Below are 22422 nucleotides of genomic sequence, written 5' to 3'. Positions count from 1 at the left end.
ACGGAAACAACCCTGTATAAATGTAGAATGGAATATAATCATTTTTGCATTTTATTTTCCATTTTGTAAGATTTTAACCTAGCACCACTGAAAAACACATAACTGCAACCCGCAAATATAACAGCGCTCAAAGGAAAACAAATGCAAAGCGAAAATATAGAATACGTTCGTTTCTATGTGGAACGGAGTAAGCGCAGTCATTTTTAGACGTTGATTATTATCTTTGCAGAGATATGGATGCTTTCTTTTCGTTATTTTGTAGGAAAAGTACACCATACATATTTCGTCTGGTTAAATGAGATGTAAGCTCTTCACAAGTAACCGGTGATTATGAATGGTGCTCAGAAATTACATTTTAAACACGGTTATCTTTTGACTTACCTCTGATTGAGATTCTGGCTGATATGTACTTACACCTATTACTAGGCAATACATCTCACTTGACGATATGTATCAGAGGAAAAACAATAACTGTTTGTATGCATGTGAAGTCTGATCAGTGTAATATGTAGCTAATCGGAAATGTATGCAATGGAGGGGGAAAGGAATTGGCCACCCTACCCATTATCTCCTGGCCTAGTTGCCATGTTGGCATCACTTGTGAGGCTGATACCTGTCTTCGGACAGTTGACTAAACAACAACAACCTTTTGGCCGTGGTTTCGTAACCCATGGTTACTACATTTTTAACAGAGGTTGATGCACATCGCCATGTGCCTGCGTTGGTCTGGCGACACATGGAAAGTAAACAAAATTGCAAAGAAAAGTAAAAGTAATCCAATTCTCGATATAAAAACTAATTTCTCTGAGCACCGAGGTTTGGGAACATACTGCCTGGTTTATTTAATTTATAATATCTTCATCTTATGTATTTTTGATTCCAAATGAAGATCTATTACGGTACTTTATTATTAATATTTATTACATCTCATGTGTTTAATTCCCGATCTAATTGATTCGTATATAATGAATATACTAAAAAACTGTTAAATAGTTTAACAGAAATGTTATTGTTATAGCCTACATAGGAACAAACAGACTGATGACGTACCCAAAGCCACATTTTTGTGTTAAAAGAATACAACAGTTTCTCTCACGAGGAAGCAAGATCCATTTTCTTGATCCGTTTTACCTCCCCTGTAGTACCGACTTACAGACGACTGTGGTTTAGTGGAGGGAGATTATTATGTCTGAATTCACATTTGACATCTACACATAGCGGGCCTCCCTGGGTGTGGGTTGGCACAACGCGGGACCACTGCGGAGACATCAATCAAAAGACAATGGAGAAACCATCCATTCTCGCAGACAAAAGATAAATTTCTTCCACTGCCTACGCCTGGAATCGAATCACAGACTGATTGAATGGGTAGTGTATCTACACACTATCTCAGAGCCACTGCAGTGAACAAAAAAAAGTAAAAGCCGTGAATACGAACTTCACATCGTCGGCTTAGAGTGTAAACCTGCTAACCACCAAAAAGGAAATTTTACAAGGGAAGCAAAAATCTGAATTTAAATTAAATCTAAAACTTTAGGACCAAATCCAAAGTACTATGCACTCCAGTTAGCCTATTTTTAACCTCCGACGTTCCGTTCAGGACTAAGGAAATAATTTTGCAAGATGTCCCGGATTGCCAAAGTCCATTGATCTTTCAAATATTTAATATCAAAAAAGAAACAAAACACATCTTTCTTGGACAACTTCTTAGGAAAAGATCGGCACGGTATATATCCGCTGATCTTGGAGGACAGATGTTAGAAAAATTCCGACATGTTTCATATTCGAAACTCTTACTAATATCCTGAACTCCCTATAAAACCATATCAGCCTTTAGGACTATATCGTACTCATATTAGTCCCAAAAATACACCCACCCGCCACAAATTCCAGACGAATTCGACGAGAATTTACTGCAAAACTTCGCTGCGAATGGTAATGGTAAGCCAGATTCGATTGATCACAATCTGCTTTTATCTCAAGGGATGGTCATACAGGAAGCGTCTACTCTGTGTTGCAGATGTTTTTATTAGCTATTGAACCACGCTGTATGAACTAGGATTTTCTAGCATCAGTGAAATTGACAACAGTGATATGGTATGTGTTGATATGATTTCGTGGACTGCCGTGGGATTAACTGACATTCAGCTTACAGTTGAGGAATGATTCAAAGAAAACCCATAATCAAAAGCGACTTGAACCCACGTCAAAGGACGAGTCGAACACGCTAACACTCAAGCTACATTAGTGACCTTGAAGAATGAACTGTACTTGTTGGCAAAAACTGACACACATTTCATTGGACACAAATCAACATCAAGGATTGAAAGGAGTGCAGGAGAACACCTTCCGCAATATGAATAATCTTCATCCACGACAAATGGCTCTTGTATACTCGCCGAAATTGTATCTCAGGTCTCCGACGTGGATATATTAGTATTTTGGGATTTAATAGACCAATTTCTGTTGTAAGATTAATCGTTCAAAAACATTTAATCGAATAATCGAGTCGGTTAATATTAATCGGATGTAGTTGATATTAATTATTATTTTGTTAATACAAACTCATACTAAAAATTCCGACAATATTCCCCTCTCGGAAATTGCTTACTTAAAAGCACAATAATACTGTTATTTTCTAACTGTAAACTAGGTAGCGTAGGGAAAATCTTTGCACAAACACTTCAGAAAGAGATGGAGATATGAGGACAATGACCTAGTCTACCTCTATTGAAAGTTGAAACACAATGCGAAACCCTTATTAAGTTTTATGGTTTTCCAAGAAAACGTCCACCTTGTCAGCTCATTTTCCTAGCATATGAAATACATACTTTTCTGGGATTCGTTCCCCTCATTCCTTATAAAATAGCCATGTCTACACTGTGTGCAAGTGGGAGCGTAACTATCTTCTTTTTCTAAAATCTGGTAATTCGGTTTACAATAGGAGCCAGTCTTCTGTTTCGACCGTTGTACTTCTGCAGGTGCTTGCAGTTTCTGTACTGAGTTTGTACATGACGGCTGTGTGTTTAGTTTGATAAAGAAAAAATCAGTTTTCTGTGGTTTGTGAAAAGTGTAAACTCCATTATGTCATATGAGAAATTCAGGTGTAAACTCGGTGAAACGTTTGGATTTAAATTGAACGATCGTGCAGAAGTGCTTGACAAAAAAAAGTTTTTACGTGTTTAGTGATGCAGGAAACATTGTTACTAGACGTAGAGCGGCACTTAATTCGGAGCATGTGAATGCACTCACATGTTTAAAATCATGGATGAAGCAGTATTAACTAGGTGAGTCTTCATACTTTTTCTTATTTATGTTTGTCTAAAAAATTCCCGGAGAAATTGACACAATAAATTATAAGTCTCATAATAAATATGTAAGTAATTAAAATAGTTGTTTCGTAATATAACGATACAATATATACATATATACAAGATTTAATACTTATGTTTTTAATCGAACACAAGTTAAATTTAACAATAATATTGTGTATTACAGTATGTTAAAACAGTTTGTCAACGTCATCAAAACTCGATTAATCTACTGATTAATCGATTAAATATTTTGATCGATCGGCAGTACTAGGATATATACATTCATTCAGCTAATGTTACCGTACACAAGTTGTTCTTGTAACCCCACAAATACGAATAATCTGTGTCCTCTGTCGGACTTGAGATGGCACAACGATAAGTGACACAGTTCCTAGAGGACCAAATGAGTTCAACGAATCGCTGCGTCCTTCAATAAAGAGTCTCATGAAGCTCACATCAAATTTAATCTTCATACAAAAGCACATCTGCGATTGGACCAATCTATTCCATTTCTGAAAGGTCAATAGATATCTATTAAGGACATAACAAACAGCAAGTGTCTCTATCCAGGCTTAATTTACAACTCAACAACTTGATTAAAGCTACGACAATACGGATCACATCCAGGCCACACATTGCCGCTCACCACAGATATTAAGCCTACTTTCTATTTCTCTTCATGAGGAATATAGACAGCAAAGCTGCAAAAAATTTACCGGTAGGTTATTCAAGATTTTTATGCAAATATATTTATTTTTGAACATCGTTCCGAGAAGATAGTTTTCAGCATCTAATAGCAATAGCAGTAGCAGTAACAGTAGTAGTATATTCTTTTACTCCTTATGTGGAGCATAGGGCCTCGGTGAGAACCTTCCAACGGACACGATTTGCTGCCATAGCCTTCACTTCTCTCCAGACTTTCCCACCTCTTCATTAACCATTCTTCTCCATGTCCCTCTTGGTCGCCCCACCTTCCTAACTCCTTGGGGATTCCATTCCAATGCTTGTCTTTCTATAGCCTCATTAGGTTTTCTCAGAGTATGTCCTATCCACCTCCATTTCCGTCTTTTAATTTGAATCTCTATTGGTTCTTCTTCTGTTAGTCTCCATAAATTTTCGTTACTTATTATCATTAGCCAGTAGATATTTAAAATCTTCCTCAGACACCTATTCATAAAGGAGTGCAACTTTATTATAATAAATTGTTTTGTTTGACAGCCAAGTTTCAGATCCATATAACAGGATAGTTTTAACATTACTCCTAAAGATTTTCAATTTTGTATGGTTAGAAAAGTTTTTATTTCTCCAAACCGGATACAATTGAGTGAATATCGAATTTGCTTTCTTAATCCTGGATCTGATATCGTCAATGGCTCCTCCAGTTGTGGAGACTATACTTCCCAGATAGTTATATGTTTCAACTTGTTCTATAATTTGATTTTCCATCATCAGAGGTCTCAGAGTTTTAGAATTTATGTGTAATTCTTTAGTTTTCTTTATATTTACTGTTAACCCTGCAGGTTTAGCTTCCCTCTGTAAATCATGTACTTTATTTTGCATATTTATAAAACACTAGGATAGGAGGCAGATGTCATCTGCATGTCCAGAACTTTCAGTCTTTCCATCAGGTTCCACCTAATACCTCGTGCTACATCCTTCGTTGTTGCCCTCATTATGTCATCCAGCACCACTGGAGATAAAATACACCCTTGTCGAACACCATTTCTAAGTGGAAAAGATTTTAGTAGGTTATTTTACGACGCCTTATCAACAGCTTAGGTTATTTAGCGTCTGCATGAGATGAAGGTGATAATGCTGGTGAAATGAGTCCGAAAGTTACCCAGCATTTGCTCATATTGCGTTGAGGGAAAATCCCGGAAAAAACCTCAACCACGTAACTTTCCCCGACCAGGAATCGAACCAGGGCCACCTGGTTTGGCGGCCAGACGCGCTACTCCACAGGTGTGGACTAACAATAATAATAATAATAATAATAATAATAATAATAATACAGTATTAAAAATAACGATATCTTGCTGATTTACTTATTTACCATATCTCATCTTTATCTTGGGAGGTGTTTTCTAAATGGCTTAATAATTTGTGAAAGAGTAGGCCTATATTTTACTCCTGGACCTCTTACACATTATATTGGTATTTTGTAGATTACTATGATCTAATATTAAAATATATTTTGCCTGACAACATGACATTCATTGCTTTGACCAAATAGTTTACGCTTCACGAGACCTAACCTAAAAATATATTTTGTCTGATCACGTGAAACTCAGAAAATCAAATGCCATTTTGAAATGTATGCTTATGAATACTTACTACTAATAATTTTGTTATTCTAGTTATAATTACTGCGCATAATTCCTTCTTCATTATCTTCTTTCTTCAGTTCATTATACACCTGAACTATAACCTAAATTCCTGAAGCGTACTCTGAATGGCACACGCTTTTTTTCTTGGAGGGGTCTTTTACATTAGGCCTATTGTAATACAAATCTAAACAATAAAGAAATTAATTAAAATGTGAAATGGCATACGATGAAAGAGTAATGGAACGGAGAAAAATTCTCTCTGGCGCCGGGATTTGAACCCGGGTTTTCAGCTCTACGCGCTGATGCTTTATCCACTAAGCCACACCGGATACAACTGTCTCAGATTAAGCTCCAACTCTTGGGTTCCCTCTAGTGGCCGCCCTCTGCACTACGTCATAGATGTCTATGAACGCAGGACCGAAGTCCACACATGTGCTGAGGTGCACTCGATATGAGTGACTAGTTGGCCGGGATCCGACGGAATAAGCGCCGTCTTAAATCACGGAGTGATTTACGCATATCATATATATTATTTTAATGTACCGAAGTACATATGATATTTCCATGCAGATATTCTGCGTCATCATACGATGAAAGAGTAATGGAACGGAGAAAAATTCTCTCCGGCGCCGGGATTTGAACCCGGGTTTTCAGCTCTACGTGCTGATGCTTTATGCACTAAGCCACACCGGATACAACTCCGACGCCGATTAGAATCGTCTCAGATTAAGCTCCAACTCTTGGGTTCCCTCTAGTGGCCGCCCTCTGCACTACGCCATAGATGTCTATGAACGCAGGACCGAAGTCCACACATGTGCTGAGGTGCACTCGATATGAGTGACTATTTGGCCGGGATCCGACGGAATAAGCGCCGTCTTAAATCACGAAGTGATTTACGCATATCATATATATTATTTTAATGTACCGTAGTACATATGATATTTCCATGCAGATATTCTGCGTCATCATACGATGAAAGAGTAATGGAACGGAGAAAAATTCTCTCCGGCGCCGGGATTTGAACCCGGGTTTTCAGCTCTACGTGCTGATGCTTTATGCACTAAGCCACACCGGATACAACTCCGACACCGATTAGAATCGTCTCAGATTAAGCTCCAACTCTTGGGTTCCCTCTAGTGGCCGCCCTCTGCACTACGCCATAGATGTCTATGAACGCAGGACCGAAGTCCACACATGTGCTGAGGTGCACTCGATATGAGTGACTAGTTGGCCGGGATCCGACGGAATAAGCGCCGTCTTAAATCACGAAGTGATTTACGCATATCATATATATTATTTTAATGTACCGAAGTATATATGATATTTCCATGTAGATATTCTGCGTCATCATACGATGAAAGAGTAATGGAACGGAGAAAAATTCTCTGCATGGAAATATCATATGTACTTCGGTACATTAAAATAATATATGTGAAATGGCAATTCTATCGATCACCCAAGTGCATGTATCACACCGTATATTATATTTATTTACACTTCTCTGACTATAATCTTGAATTGTAACCACAACGCAACACACAAAATAATTATTATTTATTAGTATTAATACTTACTGACATTAATTAATTATTATTAGTATGTTCGAATTTCACTAGCTTCCAATAATCGGCTCACAAATCTAGAACAATTTGAATTTTCAGAATTTGTACTACCGACAACTGCTGTCACTGCTGCCAACATAACAGTTAAAAAATCACTCCAGTCGTAGAATTTCTCAGTACCGAAATTCGAAACGAAATTGGCAAACGAAAATTCAACCTTCAAACTAGAAAATCACCATAATCCACTAGCATATGTAGTAATGGGAGGAAAAGTGTTAGGTTTTACCTTCAGGGTATTAAGTAAGCTGATCCGGACTATTTCTCAGTACCGAAATTCGAAACGAAATTGGCAAACGAAAATTCAACCTTCAAACTAGAAAATCACCATAATCCACTAGCATATGTAGTAATGGGAGGAAAAGTGTTAGGTTTTACCTTCAGGGTATTAAGTAAGCTGATCCGGACTATAACTTTAGTAAAAAAAAATACGTAAGTCTTTACATTTTATCAAAAAACATAAAAATAGCGATGAACTTCAAGTCCACTCAACTGTTATTTTAAATTTTGTTCCTTAATTAATATGAAGAAGTCCATCATTACGATTACATGGATAGTGCGTGCGGTTCGAGTTTCGAATCCTGGTGTGGGCAATGGAAGAAATTGATCTTCTGTCCACAGAAGAGTGTCTTTCCGTCGTCCTCCAATTGCCCTGTGATGTCTCCGCAGTTGTTCTGCGTCATGCCGATCACATGAGCAGAGAGGCCCGCATTTAGGAGATGCCCAGTATAAGATCAAATAATCTCCACCCTTACACACAGTGGTGTGCAAGTCGGACTAAAAGGGAGATAAAACAGAGTAAGAATGAAAGAAAGAGTGTGAAGAAATAAATGAGCTTGAAAATATGCCTCAAGGTCCCTGTGTTTTGAAGAAATTGACTGTTAATATATTTTAAAATTCATAACACTCTTGACTGCAGATGTTTTGAAATGTAACATGATACAGCAATTAGGAATTACTACACTTTACATATAGTTATATTAGGTGAACTTGTCAAAATTAATTACATACGATATAAACCATATCTACTGCGGTGGTTGAGTGGTCAGATATTGGACCTGTTACACAGACGGCCCGGGGTTCGAGTCCAGGTTTGGCCTGGGATTTTCATGTGAAAAATCCATAATGACATTTGTAGCGGACTAGGTCGCAGTTGGTAGTTTTTTTGGTGTTCTCCCGTTTCCTCAGATTAGACATCCACATCATTCCGTCAACATTTCTCATTCCGTCATCATTTCATAGCATTCCCCGAACGCCGGCTAGAGACGCAGGGAGGGAGCTGTCCAATGGATGAGTGGGGTTGTCTGCTAGAAACGTGGCTACGTAGCGAACCTTAGTGTAATCAGCCGGTGTGGGATGAGAATGCGCCTAGAAAGAGGATTACTGCAATAAATCGTTGTGCCCCCTCTCGAAATTCAATTCAATAATAGAGAATGCCACGCAGACCCACAGGATAGCGGGAGGTTAAGGTATCCGCCTACACAGCCGGCATTAGTAGAAATAGTGATGTCAGTCCTACTTGCTTGGCGCCTTTACTCCCAAGAAAATAACCTAATCAGGTACTACTAATATTTATGTTGAAGGCTAATGATGGGGCCGAAAGGATTAGATCAATACAAATATCAACGACCGCATAGTGAGTCGGATCCACGACTTTCCGGATTGCATCGTAACGTCTTAACAGCGACGCTACAACGCGCGCCTAAATAAATAAACAGTACATACTTACTTACTTACTGGATTTAAGGAACCCGGAGGTTCATTGCCGCCCTCACATAAGCCCGCCATTGGTCCCTATCCTGTGCAAGATTAATCCAGTTCTATCATCATATCCCACCTCCATCAAACCCATTTTAATATTATCTTCCCATCTACGTCTCGGCTTCCCGAAAGGTCTTTTTCCCTCCGGCCTACCAACTAACACTCTATATGCATTTCTGGATTCGCCCATACGTGCTACATGCCCTGCCCATCTCAAACGTCTGGATTTAATATTCCTAATTATGTCAGGTGAAAGATACAATGCCTGCAGCTCTGCGTTGTGTAACTTTCTCCATTCTCCTGTAACTTCATCCCTCTTAGCCCCAAATATTTTCCTAAGAACCTTATTCTCAAACACCCTCAATCTCTGTTCCTCTCTCAAAGTGAAAGTCCAAGTTTCACAGACATACAGAACAACCGGTAATATAACTGTTTTATAAATTCTAACTTTCAGATTTTTTGACAGCAGACTAGATGACAAAAGCTTCTCAACTGAATAATAACACGCATTTCCCATATTTATTTTGCGTTTAATTTCCTCCCGAGTGTCATTTATATTTGTTACTCTTGCTCCAAGATATTTGAATTTTTCCACCTCTTCGAGGGATAAATCTCCAACTTTTACAGTTCCATTTCGTACAATATTCTGGTCACGAGACATAATCATATACTTAGTCTTTTCGGGATTTACTTCCAACCCTATCGCTTTACTTGTTCAAGTAGAATTTCCGCGTTTTCTCTAATCCTTTGTGAATTTTCTCCTAACATATTCACGTCATCAAATAAACAGTACAATACATAAATGAAGTCAAATGTCTTCACTTTATTGAATGCCTACTGTGTGTAACGAAGATTTCATCACTAATTTCAGAATTAAAAAGCTGACTGTCTATACTTTGATCTTGACATTAATTCACTGTCGATATTTATAATTTGACATTAAAATAACCAAATTTCACCAAAAAATTATATACAGAGTGTAATTCCATGCATGTCAAAACGTTACATGCATATTCCTATCATATAGAGGATAAAAAAAATATTCTATGAACATTCGTCCGGGAACGCTTTATTTCCTTGTTACAGCCCTTTTTCTACAACTCTGCTTACACTGTATGATGCGGTAACTTATGAAATAAAAATACCATATCACAGGAAAATCTGTCTTACAGAAAGTGCACAAAAAGGCATCTGTTGGCACGAAGACATACTTCAACCCGCCGTCGCATTCAACCCCGGATGCGCAAATGTATTTTTGGAGAATATTATATTGTATCGTCTTCTAAAATACAAGCTCGAAGACTGTCTTCATCTTGCACTGGGTTATATACATAAGCTCTTTTAAATGACTCCACGAATAAAAGTCTAGTAGGTTTAGATCCGGAGAGCGCAGAGACCAAGGAATTGGTCCATCTCATCTGTCACGGAACATTCGATTTAGAAATCGACGAATATTGACACTGAAATAAGCAGAAGCTCTATCGTATACTACATGAAGTACGTGTTTTGTCGTATTGCTAACGGCACATGGTGTAATAGAACAAGCAAGCTGTACTGTAAGAACACTTTGTATCTTTCTCTGTTGAGGTTAGGTGAAAGAACATGAGGTCCCACCAAAACGTCATCAACAATACCCGGCCCAAATATTGAAATTTCCATGTGATATGCTATTTTTATTCCATAATGTACTGCATCATATTATGTAAGCAAAATTGTAGAAAAATGGCTGTAAAAAGGAAATAAAGTGTTTTCGGATGAATATTCATAAAACATTTTTTCATCCTCTATATGAGAGAAATATGCGCCTAAAATTTCGACATAGATTTTAGTTACATCCTGTATAGCTGCTCACTGTTACTTCAAGAAAACATAGCATACGCGTGGTAGGACTCATGAGGTAATTATAATTTCAATATTTATTATTTTTATAAATTACGTACACAAATTCATTTAGAGTTCAATAGAATGTTTTTAGAAAAAAAAAACATTTTGCAAGAGATCAATAACAAACTTAGATAATAAAAATGTAATGTTAGCAACGCACTTGTTTCTTTCTCTTAGCGTAATTTCAACCTAACCACCATGAATTACCTGATCTCCCTCTAATGGCGGCTAGGTTCAGACCTGTGCATTATGAGAGCACTGTATGTAGAAGTGAGGCCAGCAATCTCCTGATCGGTCTTGACCCTTCCTGGGCTGTCGCGTTGCTCTAGGTGCAGCACGAGAGAAGTACATAGCACTGCACCATTAGGCCTATCAATTATCATTAATGGCGCAATGGTGGAATGCTAATATAGGGCACGAGTATTCCGAGAAATTCTACCTAGGCACAGTCTATGTCCATCAGAAATTCCATTTGGATCCGTCCGGATTCGAACCCGGATTACCAACGTACAATCTAGACGCTCTAGCCGTTCGAATAATTGTGCACCAGAATTGGAAATAGTTATATAAGGGCAGCGAAAAGTTATTATCACCATTGTTACAAAAATAATATGATAAATTATCATGATTACAGATAAAATCAAAATTATCACCATAGTTATGAAGACAGCTGTAAAATATAAGCAATTATCATGCTTACAAAGACCAATAAAATAAACTAAGTTACCATGGTTATAAAGCCAGCCAAAATGACCACCATGTTTATGAAGACAACCGTGAAAGCCGTAAATTAGAAGAAATTATCATGACCACGAATATAGCAGGGGGAAAAGGAGCTGGCCATCCTACCGTATTATCTCCTGGCTCAGTTGCCTCATAAGTGGTGCCATTTAGGTGTCACTTGTGAGTTCAGACCTGTCTTCGGACAGTTGACTAAACAATAACAACAACGATGATAGCATTAAAATAAATTAAGTTACCACTGCTACAAAAATGAGCACTATAGGGCCTGCAGGCTGTTTCTGAAACGACATCAACACTACTGCGTGTTCAGTTCAAAGTGTGTCATGGCTCGCTGTATGCCGTCATGTGGCTAGCAGATGAGCCTAGACAATTCAATCTTCCTACACTTCCGCAAAGGTGTATTACCTGTGTGCCAGAGAAGTTGCCTACCAATTACGGCGTTCATTCTGAAGAGTTCATATCGTTACGTACGGTAACGTCGGTAGTGGCAGGAATGTGACCTGTTTGGAAACACGTACTGAGGTGAGTTTTTTCCTTACTGTCGGTACATGGGGAGAGGGTTAAGACGATTACTTACGTATTTGTTGACATTAACTTCGACGGTCAACATGGACACGGAGCATTTGATTTGTGTTGTGGAATGTTGCCGTAAGCAACCGATGATAACATATACCCTGCGTACGACTTGCCCGCGCAAAACACAGTTCGAAAGAGGTTATGGTAGCACACAGACCGTACAGACCGCCATCTGTTGCTACGACGTTCAAGTTATACCGTACACATTCTCAAGTTCAGATTGAACGCCTTGAATAATAGGCAACTTCTCTGACATAAAAGCTTAAACTCGCTTCAAATCGCTGACTCACAACAGTGACGTCATGACACACTTTGAAATGAACACCCAATATTCAAACAGGCAAACTAAATCACGCCATCAGGGATGGGCAAACATGCTAGTTTAACGACTTTTAATAGTCCAAGGAAAATAAAACTTAAATGAATATAATATAACTTTCATTACCCATGACGCTCCTTCAAAATGCATCCAACATGACACGTGAGTCATGTAAGTTTACAACAGTATAACGTGAAAAAATGGACGGCGTTTCTGGGACACTGTGTATATAGTTACGAAGACAGCCGTAAACTAGAAGAATTTTATCGTGATTACAAAGAAAGTTAAAAATGATACGAATGATTACGAAGAAACACCACAGCAATAAAACAGAATAATTCATTATGACTGAAAAAACAAATACAAAATTATCGTTATGACAAAAATAGCAATAAAATGTAAACAATCACAAGGTTTACAAATTCAGAAATTTAACTGAATAAATCGTCATAGCTACTGGGACAGCTAGGAATACGAAAGTATCAATAAAACAATTACCAAGTTTATAAGCAAATACGAAATAGTTCTAAGATCAATAGAACACATAATCACCATCTTAGACAGACAACAATAAAATTAAATTTAACCATAGTTACAAACAGTCATAAAATTATCACAGTGGTTACGAAGAGCGGGATAACATAATTATAAATGATCTCCGTTATCGTAAAGACGGAAGTAAAATGGTAACACTGGTAATTATAAACAGTCACAATCACGGGTGTTGCAAAAACAGCAGTAAAGTATAAACAATCTCCACTGTTACACAGAGAATCAAACATGTAAGCAAACACCGTAACTACTTAACAACTTACACAGCAGCGCGCAAAGAACAAAATGTATTTCACTAGACAACCCAAAAAGCATTTGCGAGCTGCGTGCTGCATACATCGAAGGAAGGGGAAAGCGGAGATAAAAAGTGGCCGTGCCTCGTTCATCAATCATTTGTTAAACGAGGAGGTGGCTGTCCATTATGGTGCGGGAAGGCAGAGGGGGGAAAGGAATTTCGATAGAGCCCGTTTCCAAGGGACGTTCTCATTCATCATGCACGGCGTTATCTTCGAGAGGAGAGGAGAGGCCGAAGGCGACTTGCAAGGACAGCCGGCGAATCACTTACTGCACAGGGAGGGGGAAGGTTTGGCCATCGCAGGCAGGAACCACACGGCAAGATTCGCTTGAACATCATTTCTATTAGCCTAACTCACAGTCTGCTTAAGAACATCTTACGGTACGTTTGTTTAATTTTCCAGAATATATATCAGAATATGGATGGCTCTTCCCTTACGCGATCGTGGTAGGCTAATGTCTTGAATATTACTAATAGCAATAATAATAATAATAATAATAATAATAATAATAATAATAATAATAATCAACCATGCAAGAGCCATGTACGAAGAATGGAAAGGGAGAGACTTCCAAGATTAGCCTCAGTAGCCTATATAGAACAAGAGGACACAGAGATTAAGGAAGACCAAGACATCGATGGAGGGATCAAGGCAATCTTCCTTAGATTTTCGTTACAGAACACATGGTCTAAAACGAAGAAGTTCATGATGATGATGATGATGATGATGATGATGATTATTATTAGAGACCGGGTTTTAAAGGGAACATTTTTCATAAAAAAGGACAAAAAAGGAAAAGTTATAGCCAAAAAAGAACTTGAAAAAGGGCTATATTACTCCCCAAAACACACTTCGGCACATTCATGGATATGCATGGCACACAAAAGCTTATATTTATCTCTTCAGAACATAAGGGAAGTGTTGTATTTCATATAGTCAAAGAAGGACTTCAAAAAGGACTATATTACTCCCTCAAAAGGGTGCTATTTTAATTGAAAACACATTTCAGCACATTCATGGATATACATGGCACACACAAGCTTATATTTATCTCTTCAGAACATTAAGGGAAGTGTTGTATTTCATATAGTCAAAAAAAGGACTTCAAAAAGGACTATATTACTCCCTCAAAAGTGTGCAATTTTAATTGAAAACACACTTCAGGGCATTCATGGATACACATAGCACACACAAGCTTATATTTATCGCTTCACAACATAAGAGAAGTGTTGTATTTGATCACATTCAACATTTCAATATGATTCTGCCTCTTTGAATGCAGAATGTCTTCATAAACAGAAAATGACTGCTCAACATCAACTGAAACCAGAGGTGAAATTTTTTTCTTTTTATCCTGAACTCTAAATCAGCACGATTTTTTAGTTTTTCAATGTCTGGATTCAGAAGAAGAACGATATTTATTTTCGCTTGCTCAGGAAGTTATAGGCCTATCAGAAAAAATACAGGGAAATCATCTGTTTGCGATATTCTATCAAAAAGGACCAAAATAGGAGATGTTCTTCAAAACGGGAGAAAAAGGGAATACAGACTAAAAAAGGAAAAAAAGGAAGCGAAAACCACATAATTTGGTCGGTGGAAGACAGTTCTGAACATAATTAATCATTTCATGTTTCGCGTTTAAAATCCGTTCTGTAGGATGATGATGATTATTATTATTGTTATTATTATTATTATCACAGCTCGGATTTTCATGATATAAAAGTTGAAATGACAGCGAGTATATATCGCTAGTTGTGTCTCAGATTAAGCCTGGTTTACACTGCTTTGGAATTCGAAAAGTCTTCGCTAAACACATGACTAGGGAACGGGCTTTTAATACTGTACCTATTTTGTTTGCTACATTCTAGACAGGTTATTCAGTTACTTCTATGTTTCATATATACAGGTCGATCTGGTTGGCGAGTTGGTATAGCGCTGGCCTTCTATGCCCAAGGTTGCGGGTTCGATGGCATTTAAGTGTGCTTAAATGCGACAGGCTCATGTCAGTAGATTTACCGGCATGTAAAAGAACTCCTGCGGGACAAAATTCCGGCACATCCGCCGACGCTGATATAACCTCTGCAGTTGTGGGCGTCGTTAAATAAAACAACATTTAACATATATACAGAATTCTGCTATTAAAATTCTATAAGACCTAAATGGATCATAAACTCCTATAAATATCTAAAAAGTATGTCTGTGTGTCTGAAAAGTGCCTTTTTAGTCCTTTGCGTACGTTTAAAAAAAATACAGATTCTAAAAATGCAAAAATCCCCAAAAACTACAAAAATGCCATTTAAAAAAAGAATCTTTTACAGACAAATGCTGATCTTGTATTGTCGTTCCATATCTGTCTTAGAAGGGGAGGGAAGAAAATGTTACCTAATTTCCTGGAACAAAAGTTCGTTTGAAAAAAGTCCATCCTAGCATGAAATGGATTATAGGTTGTTCAATACGAAATGAAACTGACCAATCAGCAATCAGTCTCTTTCACTGATAGAATTTGAGTATTTGAGTCTTCAATTCAGTAGCACTCATTTTCACCACCACATAAATTCCACCTACAAGGGAATACCTACTAAAATTAAAATGATTAACTTAAATATTCATTTTATATAAACTTTTAAATGTCCTAATTTGGATTTCATAAGTCCTAAATCTGTCTTTTTAGCAACTAGAAATCCGTTCCCTACACATAACATCTCAAATGAAAATCGTTTTCTGTGTAAACCGCGCGACACAGATTGTTACCTGCGATGTGGGTAGCATACTGTAATCTTCGTTTTGTTTACGTTTATTGTCAAAGAATTTGTGAATAGATTTCGGAGTTCATGTTCACCAGACCGTAACAAAGTACCCAGTTGCAATGAGGATTCTATCTGGGATAAAGGAGATTTTTACTCATCTACCCAGTCGCACGTGTCCTCGTCCGTTGCAAAACGCTGTCCACGAATGTCTTTCTCCTAGTTTCGAGTATTCTAGTTCTAAGAAACAATTCTAAATACATAAAAGGAAAGAAACATAATCTTAATATTATGCTTTGACTTAAGTCTCTAATTAAAAATAATCTACGAAATCACATTTAATATCGATTATTATTAGTGTAGGATTCTAATCATCGAAGTATAATATTTAAAGAGAAAATATTTTTCTACTTGAATAATGGGCATACGTTTAACAACACTCCATAAATGACTGATGACAATAGATGCACGAAACAATAGATGCGGAGAAACATGAATCCCTGACGCTAGCCGCGGCACGGAGCGAGAGGGGGGGTGAGAAAAGCTACCGTGATTGGGCGAAGTGAGAAAGCAACTCGAAACGGATTCCTCTCGAAGGTTCAGAAAGCCACGCGAATCGAAGATTCCAGAAGTTATGGTGTAATAAATAAAAGCGCTAGGAAAGTTCGGAAGTCAGTCTTGTCTTCAGTCTTGAGTCAGCCTTCAAGTCTGGTCTTAGATAGCAGCGAGCAAGGAGGACCTGAGTTCGACGTGCAGTGAACTTGAGTCCGTAACCGTGGCAGTATCCAGGCGAGTGCGACTCATCCGGAGGACCTGAGTTCGACGTGCAGTGAACTTGAGTGAGTCTGTAACTGTGACAGTGTCCTGGCGAGGGCGACGCATCCGGAAGACCTGAGTTCGACGTGCAGTGAACTTGAGTGAGTCCGTAACCGTGGCAGTATCCAGGAGAGTGCGACTCATCCGGAGGACCTGAGTTCGACGTCCAGTGAACTTCAGTGAGTCCGTAACCGTGGCACTATCCAGGCAACTGCGACACATCCGGAGGAACTGAGTTCAACGTGCAGTGAACTTGAGTGAGTCCATAACTGTGACAGTGTCCTGGCGAGGGTGACGCATCCGGAAGACCTGAGTTCGACGTGCAGTGAACTTGAGTGAATCCGTAACTGTGGCAGTATCCAGGCGAGTGCGACTCATCCGGAGGACCTGAGTTCGACGTGCAGTCAACTTGAGTGAGTCCGTAACTGTGGCAGTGTCCATGCGAGTGCGACGCATCCGAAAGACTTGGGTTCGACGTGCAGTGAACTTGAACAGTGATCTAGGAGAACTAGCCAAGGCAATCGAACTGTGAACTGAGAACTGACAGTTTTGTTCTGCACATAGTGCATTGGGAACATTAATTGCAATTAGGAGTACATTGTTGTTCTTCTCAATAATACACGGCGTGTATTGTCATTGTCGCTGTGTGGAGTGCAATAACGACTATTGTGTTGCTGTGTTGAGTGGAATAACCATTGTTGTAGGGTAAATTATTAAGAATAAAAGTCGCATTGTTGTCGGCTGTTTGGTGGTCAAAGTGGAAATAAAAGTCACACTATAATATTGGTGGAAAGTGAATTTTTTTCTGCAAAAAAAGTTTTTCTCAGATATTTAACAAACTCTTATTCGATAACTATGGCGAGTAGGATCGTGATTTTCATCCATATCGATAGGAAAACTAATAAAGAATCATTTATCCCTCTGGCGTATCTCAATATTGTGGACGAATTTCATGTAAATTTAATTTTAAAAACCTCTAAATTCAAGCCATTGCACGCTGCGATCTGGTTGCAAAACAGCGCCAGGGAGAACGGCTCATCCAGCGGGACACACCGGGTTACCGAGTTCGTTGAACTCTTACATCTGTATCACAAGAAGCGTGTGTTCGCGGCGATGTTATCGATCTGCTGAAATTTCAAACTTGATTTTCTAATTAACCGTGCATTTAATTACAAAACGTAATATAGGTTTTCTATTTATTTCAGTGTATCCTATCGTCTCTTTCAATCCGCAAGGTTATTTCACTTCCACCATGTATGTAGTTAGTTACACATCATGGGCAGGATTAGCAAACTGAAGGCTAGGCTTGTAAATTACTGTACTTGAAAACTGCGAGAGCTACTAAAAGAGAAGGCAGAACATGTAAAAAAGCGATAAATATAATAAGCTTACAATAATAATCATTGTCTGGCTCTTCAAGTGAAAATTTATGTCAAGTAAATCTTCAGTTGTTTTTCCATAAATTGCTTTTTTTTCTTTTTTTTTTTTTTTTTTTTTTGGTCACTGTCCTATAATTGATGTAATACAGAAACTATCAACGATAGGAATCTCAGATTTTGTACACATCTTAAATATACTATTTAAAAAGATTCGGCTTTGTTATAATTTCGATTTCAATTAAAATGAAAATTATAATATGCAAAGAAGTGGAGTCGAAAACTGAAATCTATGTTAGGTATATTCCAAAATGAGTTATAATATTTCTGTAAAGCATATTAAAAACCAACAGAAACCACTTTGCAACAAATTGTGAATCTAATGACAAACTAACTTTCAAATATCTAAAAGAAAACTGACTTGAGTTTTATAATTTTTAATAAATAGTTAAAAATGGGGTAGCTAATTGCCAAATTTGGGCCTACAATTGCTTTTTTTTTAACTTAACACTCACTTTTAGATTATATATATGAGCAAGTGATCTGCAAAACTGTTCTTGTCCTTCATAGATAATTTTCCACTAAACACGAAATCTTGTGACACGAGAAAAATAAGTGTTTAATGAAGGGACCTTCTTTTGGTGTGAGATTAAAAAAATGAGTTGTTTTTAGACGTATCACAAATATTCTCCTAAAGTTATACAGTTATCTGAAATTTTACTTCGAAGAAGGCCAGTTTTGTAGCAAACGGATGGAAAAGGATGGTCTTGACAAATTTTGATTGGGATAGTTTTTAAACAGAAAAATCAATTTCGAATTATATTTTCTTTGATTTTAATAATGTTAAACAGTAAACATGTAAATAAGAACGGGACCTATTTAACATTTTTACACTAAGATATTGTCTACTTCATTGACATTTTCACCTTCTTTCAACGAATTTGCTTCCATCTACAATTCCTGAGAATATAACCTTATCTTATTTTGAATTTGGAAGCATGTAGAATATGCATCGGTCCTGGGAGTCTTGCAACTTATATTGAAATTGTAATTAAAAACATGTCTGAACAAGTTGTGTTTTATTTCATGGTCAATATCAAGGGACTCGTTATATACTCGCCAGTGTTTTACAGTGTTTAGGCCACAATCAAGGTACAGAAGTTTGTTTATCGCTAATATGATAGATCTTCAGCTGTGTGCAGTTTCTTAATGACCTCTTTAACTGCATTTCTTTTTGTCTCAAGATTTTTTAGAGGATCTATCACAATCTCTGTCTTCTTTAGGAGAAAATCCCAGTCCTTAAATTTTCCTTGCATCAAGTTTTAGACATGGTATCTGGATATCCCCCAAAATAAAGAAGAAGGTTTTAACACAAACTTGTATTGGCCCTTGTTATAACGTAAGTAGTACTCGTTTGCTGAGTTTTATGGGATCTGTTTAGTACTTTTGCTCGAGAGGTTCTTTGTAGAATGCTGAAAGGAGTGTACTTCAAAATATAACAATTTTGATCTATTTTGCTCGAATTCGCATAAAAGCATAATAGAATCGTCGAGTACCCTGTATCCCTAGAGTTCCATACGCGAATATGTTTGTTTTGTGGCCGCAATGCGGCATTCTCGATAGTGATTTCGAAGAATGAATCACTTCTGTATCTTTGATAATGACAGCAATTCAGTCACTTTTATTTTGGAAGGAAAAGAACAGTCTGACAAAATGATACATGAATAACACATAATAAGCACAGGAAAAGGGGAGTTTGGTTACAAAATTACTTAAATGAAAAAGGGATGTTCTGTTGTGCACAGGGAGCTGGAAAGGGAGAGTTTTGCAACAACGCCCGTACTTCACAGCAAAAATATTATAGGAAAGAGTTGCTTTTGAAACAAAATATCACCGTTTCTAGGTATAGGCTTACAAGGTGATTTACCGTCCTTTACGGAGCTGATTTCTGAAGACATTTTGAGCAAAAAATGTCATATAAACATAGTTCCTATTCTCAATATTTTCTGTGTTAAACTAATTTAAAGTTGTTTGTAAAATACGTTTTTTCTTTACTTTGAAGGTAAATGAATAATACAAATAGAGAATGAACCATTCAGAAGTATAATTTCTTTCATTGGCAAGTATTATGAAGCTAAAAATGTGTTGTGGACTCCTTAGTTGCTTCGTACAGACATCTTTTTCTGTTTTTAACTAGAAAATTACATTATTCCTACGCACTTATCACAACAATTATTACAAATCACACCACTTCCACTGACTTAATTATTTGCAGTTCAATTTTGCATCCTAATTTACAGTCTTGGAGAGTTTACAACACATTTTTAAAAATGTCGCCGTCCGCTTGAGTACACTTGGCCGCACACTTGTGAACGGCACTCGTCGCTCTAAGTAACTGCATACGGCTATCTTTGATTTCCGTAGCGCTCGCGCTGGCTGCTGATTGCACGCTGACCAAGATCACGAGTTCCGATAACGAAACGTAACTCTGTAAATATTGAGAATATGACCCATGTTTATATGACATTTTTTGCTCAGAATGTCTTCGAAAATAAGCTCCGTAAAGGACGGTAAATCCTCGTGAGTCACCTTGTATGTAAGATTAACACTAACATAATGATAAGAAAACTATTTTTTTGTAAAAAAAAAAAAAAGGACAGTTTTTCAAATCACCTGCTCATATGATTGTTCAGCACACAAAAAATTGCAAGTTTCAATGAAAAGAACAAGGAATTTAAACTTTTTAGTATCCTCTTCGCTTAAAAGATAGGCCTAAATGTAATTTCCGTCCGTCTTTTATGTAAATAGGATGAAAAAAAAAACGAAGTTTCATTTCCGTTGGAAGCAAGACGAAAGAAGATGGACCAAATAGAAGGGAATCAGTTGTCTGCATTTGGCTCGTCTGTTGCGCCTCTAATGCATAGAAGTGATAAATAGATTTCACGAAGAGCCAGAGTTCAGCAGCTCTGGTCTGAATCGGAAATATCATTAATCGAGCGAGGTTCACCCACCACCGACACAAAGCGACAGAAAAATACTTCAAGCAGGATAAATGGACGCTGCAGTGGCCTCGAATTTGATAGGCTTATCCTTCATTGATGCAATTGGACAGAATCTGATATGACCATATCGGTGATAGGCTACTTCTCCTGCAGTCACCTGTCACATTAGTTTAACCAAAATCTATATCAAGTTACCAAGGTCGGCAGCGCCAACCATTAAACTGGAATTTCAAACCCGATCGTGGGCGATCGACTTTTAAAAGACGATTAAAGCTCTCAGTGTGGTCACCTTCGGAAGAAAAATAAGTCGGTGGTTTTTATAGTACAATGTTTTTGTCTGAGAATGTTGTCGGCAAAATTCCGAATAGGTATTACTCGCTTCACAAAATCGCCTCCGTTGTGGTCAAACTATTCCCGAAGGAAACTTACAGAAGCACATAAGGAGCATATAGCTAGGAAACTAAGTAGAGAATGCAGAATCAGCCAATACTCTGTAGCGCATGCGGAGTTGAATAACACACGCGATCCCTGAACCATAATACACATGTGACGTAATTTTCGAGTGTTTCATTCCAGGGTTTTACTTCCTCATTACGCTAAATAAGAAAATAAAGTAAAAATTGTGATACTGCAGATATACAGTATATAGTCCGGGTCAGTTTACTTCATACCCTAAGGATGAAATCTAACCTTTTTTTCCCCCCATTACTACATATGCTAGTGGATTGTGGTTATTTTCTAGTTTGCAGGTTGAATTTTCTTTTGCCAACTTCGTTTCGAATTTCGATACTGGCAAATACAGTACTACAAATGGTAGTGATTTTGTAACTGGTATCTTGGCAGCTGAGACAAATATCGACAATATTTGTCGGTACTGGAGTTCCATGAAATTAAAATTTTAGGTATTAGATTTCTGAGCCGGTTACTGGAAGCTAGTGAAATTTGAACACATTAATTAATTAATTAATTAATATCAGTATTAATATTAATACATAATAGTTATTTTGTGTGTTGCGTTGTGGTTATAATTGAAGACTATAGTGAGGTAAGTTATCGGAATTAGTACTAATCATTTCATGTGGTCAAACAAGA

This window comes from Periplaneta americana, chromosome 3 (assembly GCF_040183065.1).
Source record: "Periplaneta americana isolate PAMFEO1 chromosome 3, P.americana_PAMFEO1_priV1, whole genome shotgun sequence".
NCBI lineage: Eukaryota > Metazoa > Arthropoda > Insecta > Blattodea > Blattidae > Periplaneta > Periplaneta americana.
Note: the sequence above shows the minus strand (reverse complement) of the source record.